Genomic DNA, 4,662 nt, shown 5'->3' on the forward strand with positions numbered 1-4,662 from the left:
TGGAATATGCAGACGACATCGTTCTCATGTTCGAAGAGGAGGAAAAGGCGCAAGTATTCTTGGATGAACTGACCAAAGTCATCCCGTCCTTTGGTATGCACTTTGCACCTACAAAGTGTAAGGTCATGCTTGTGGACGTGCAGTCACTGAACACTCCCCTTACAATCCAGGGAGAGGTACTGGAAGTTGTGGAGCGTTTTACGTGTCTTGGAAGTTGTATTAGTTCTGATTGTAGTGTGACAGATGAGGTGACAGACTCGGGCCGCGTTTGCTAACTTGAGACACCTGTGGCGTCAGAATGGTTTATCCCTGAATCTGAAGGACGTGTGTATCAAGCTACAGTACGGGCTGTTATGTTATATGGCTGTGAGACTTGGCCTATTCGAGCAGCGGAACTGAGACGTCTTCAGGTGCTCGACAATCGTTGTCTCAGAACCATAGCTCGTGTGGGTTGGTGTCGGCGAATCCGTAATGAGGCAGTTAGATAGCGCGTTTTCGGTTGTGTAACGGGTACTTCCATTGAATAATGTGTCCAGCACCAGAAGCTGCGTGGTTTGGGACATGCGTTACGTATGCCGAACCATCGTTTGCCGAAGAGAGGGCTGTTTGCCATGCCCAGTTCAGAGTGGCGTAACAGAGAGGTGGTTGGTGTCGGCGAATCCGTAATGAGGCAGTTAGATAGCGCGTTTTCGGTTGTGTAACGGGTACTTCCATTGAATAATGTGTCCAGCACCAGAAGCTGCGTTGGTTGGGACATGCGTTACGTATGCCGAACCATCGTTTGCCGAAGAGAGTGCTGTTTGCCCAGTTCAGTTCAGAGTGGCGTGAACAGAGAGGTGGCCAACCCTTGACTTGGCAGAGGAGTATGAAGGAGATCACGAAACGCTTGAGTGGGTGCTACTCTGTTGTTTGTAGGGCAGTGAAGCATCGGTGGTGAACACTGATGTCATGCTGTCGATGGTGATGGTGATGACTTTTTTCTCTATCTGCTGCTTTCGAATGTCATGCTGTCGATGGTGATGGTGATGACTTTTTTCTCTATCTGAAGTCTGCTTTCGACTCCTTAGATCTTCACAGACTGGCGTTGCATGGCGATAAAGGATGTCCACCCTTAATCTTTGTTTTTTATGGAGGCTTTGTATGCAAACTCGTTGGGCGCATACGACAAGCTGTCAACTAATTTCGCCCCTCCCAGTGGTGTAAGACAAGGTCGTTCTCTCTCTCACCATCCCTCTTCAACTTTGTTATTGACCATAAACAGCAAAACAACAATCTTCAGCACTGATGCTTCGCTACCGTTGTGATGCGTGAACAGAAAAACAAAAGACTTGATTAACAAAGCTTGGTTAACGAGTGATGTGAAACTGAACAATACACCCCGCAAAAACCATCACAAAGCTTGGTTTCTTTAGTTGGCACTAGGTCAAGACCAGTAATTTTTACGAAAGCATATGGCGGTCACGTGTTTTCTGCGTATGTACACGGTTTTCGCAGCTGAAGAGGATGTGATTTTCACTGGCAGTGTCTTGATTCAGCACGATGCTCGAATGTTTTTTCGGTGTTCCTTATCTCCATTTAGTTGGCACTAGGTCAAGACCAGTAATTTTTACGAAAGCATATGGCGGTCACGTGTTTTCTGCGTATGTACACGGTTTTCGCAACTGAAGAGGATGTGATTTTCACTGACAGTGTCTTGATTCAGCGCGATGCTCGAATGTTTTTTTTTCGGTTTTCCTCATCTCCGTTTTCGCCAGCAAAATGGAACTTCCTCCTGTAGCGATTCCGCCTTTGGGAATTTATTTATGAGGGTTTTGTGCCTCGCCAAATCGCAGTTAAGCACCAGTTTTTACTGTTGGTGTATTTGTGCCCCTAATGTCAATTTTCGGCACCCACATGCCGGGTTTCTTAACATGAAGAAAAATTGACTGGTCGAAACCGTGGAAATGTGTTGCAAGGTTTCCCAAGGATTTTAAACTTTTGATGACCTCAAGTATATTTCTGGTGATGGGTAGCGTTATTGGTGGTCCCTAAATACCGGAGCGCCCGAAGTCGATTGACCAGGTATTCTTTTTAAGGCCTGTCACAGAAGGCAAAATAGATTCACATGGTCCCCGACCAGTCACCGTGTCCGCCCAGTAGTGACTCTTCGTTCATAGGAGAACAGGTTACCTAACCTTTGGGATGTGCGGAAGTTTGGTTATTTGACGCGCTCACCTCAGCTTGACAACCTCATGGTGAACTCTGAAGAGATTGAACACCAAGTTCCAGATGTTGATAGTGTCAGAAGTGTCGACTAGTCGATGGGTAGCACATAATTCCAACAATCGTTCACCATTATTATTCCTCCTTATGCTGGGACCATGTAGATCTCTGTACTCTAGCTTACGTTTAGTCAGTCCACCAGTACATGCATTGGGGTATTCACATATACTCTAGCTTACGTTTAGTCAGTCCACCAGCACATGGTATTCACATAGTGTCGTTTATTGTGTAGCAACTGCATTAATTTGGTGCATAGCTTCACTTTAAAATCATTGTCTCCCGCCTTATACTTCCGTTTCTGTTACCGCTGCGGACACCAGGTGGCCTTATCCATGGCTCATTTGATATGCAGTCTTTAATGGTTTTCCGGAGTACTGCTTTGGTTCCGATTGTTTATCTGACTTAAATATAGAATCGAACCGATTACTGTCTCATGTCAGCTGCTGACCTATTCAAACAATTAATCGACTACTAATGAACGGTCGGAGAGGTCAGTTACTGGTCCGTTCATTGTATTCCCCCTTGCAGATCCACCCGTCACTAGCCCCTTTAAAGAGCCATATGTTTTGGCGTATTGCTGTAAAATCAGTTTTCATTCTAGGCACTATCAACTTTTCTCAACGGGTTTACTGTTTTCAATGTTGTATCATCGTTGTCAACAGCTCGACAAATTACACAACACTCCTCTCCGTTGCTTCACAGGTCATACTGGATGAAGCTCGTGAATCCTATGCTGAGAATATTGTGTACGAATTGCAAAACAATACTTGGGAGGACCAAGAACACAACGTGGATCGCATTTGTGAATGGGTTACCGAGTGGTGTAAAACACATGTATCATAATATAAAATACTTTGACTCAAGATCTCATTTCCACATAGTGTGCGAAGTTTTGGTATGGCCATATTAGAAGTTCGTCCCTTAACTCCAGCTTCCCACTCCTTAAGTAATAAATTTCGCCAAGGCACAGTAGGGATGTGGAGAAATAACATTCGACTCAGTTCGACTGGATGCGATTGTTATTGACTAGGTCAATCTCCGCTCATCGCGCAAACGGTACCAAAGATGGTTANGTCAGTCCACCAGTACATGCATTGGGGTATTCACATATTGTCGTTTATTGTGTAGCAACTGCATTAATTTGGTACACAGCTTCACTTTAAAGTGATTGTCTCCCGCCTTATACTTCCGTTTCTGTTACCGCTGCGGACACCAGGTGGCCTTATCCATGGCTCATTTGATATGCAGTCTTTAATGGTTTTCCGGAGTACTGCTTTGGTTCCGATTGTTTATCTGACTTAAATATAGAATCGAACCGATTACTGTCTCATGTCAGCTGCTGACCTATTCAAACAATTAATCGACTACTAATGAACGGTCGGAGAGGTCAGTTGCTGGTCCGTTCATTGCATCCCTTGCAGATCCACCCGTCACTAGCCCCTTTAAGGAGCCATATGTTTTGGCGTATTGCTGTAAAATCAGTTTTCATTCTAGGCACTATCAACTTTTCTCAACGGGTTTACTGTTTTCAGTATCGTATCCTCGTTGTCAACAGCTCGATAAATTACACAACACTCCTCTCCGTTGCTTCACAGGTCATACTGGATGAAGCTCGTGAATCCTATGCTGAGAATATTGTGTACGAATTGCAAAACAATACTTGGGAGGACCAAGAACACAACGTGGCTCGCATTTGTGAATGGGTTACCGAGTGGTGTAAAACACATGTATCATAATATAAAATACTTTGACTCAAGATCTCATTTCCACATAGTGTGCGAAGTTTTGATATGGCCATATTATAAGTTCGTCCCTTAACTCCAGCTTCCCACTCCTTAAGTAATAAATTTCGCCAAGGCACAGTAGGGATGTGGAGAAATAACATTCGACTCAGTTCGACTGGATGCGATTGTTATTGACTAGGTCAATCTCCGCTCTTCGCGCAAACGGTACCAAAGATGGTTATGGGTTGACACATGTGTGTTCATATGCAACCTATAAGCCCCCATACGCTGACGCTAGGTACAGAATAATTACAGATTTATTGGGGTCGTTATACCTCCGAGACTGAACGAGTCTTCCATCCATAGGTTCCCTAGAGGACACTTAGCTGGTCACTGTGAACAAACATATGTTAAGATTTTAACCCAAGGCGTTCCATATTTTGCACTCGTTCTTGGCCAGAAGTAGTTCGGTTACTTTGTATTTCCACGCAGTTATTGTACAACTTGAGGTGCTGTCTGTGCTATCGGCAACTTGGTTTAAATAAGAATTGATGAAAGCGGTGATCAGACATGCACTGGTTTGACGAGAACCGTTGGCTAGTCTAGATTAGGTGATATGATAGTAGTCGCAAGCGTGTGCACTGCCCTCCAAATGTACTCAAAAACTTGCTACTGT

General features: G+C 44.5%; 1 protein-coding gene across 1 annotated transcript in view; it reads left to right on the plus strand.

Annotated features, from left to right (window-relative positions):
* Window positions 1–4,015, plus strand: part of T265_12447 (hypothetical protein) — a gene marked incomplete at both ends in the record, with an annotated part of 18,329 nt that extends 14,314 nt beyond the window's left edge. Inside the window, one exon of the mRNA XM_009163863.1 lies at window positions 3,858–4,015. The remainder of the gene's footprint in view (window positions 1–3,857) is intronic.
* Between the last annotated feature and the right edge of the window lie 647 nt (window positions 4,016–4,662).

This window comes from Opisthorchis viverrini (assembly GCF_000715545.1).
Source record: "Opisthorchis viverrini unplaced genomic scaffold opera_v5_1, whole genome shotgun sequence".
Lineage (NCBI taxonomy): Eukaryota > Metazoa > Platyhelminthes > Trematoda > Opisthorchiida > Opisthorchiidae > Opisthorchis > Opisthorchis viverrini.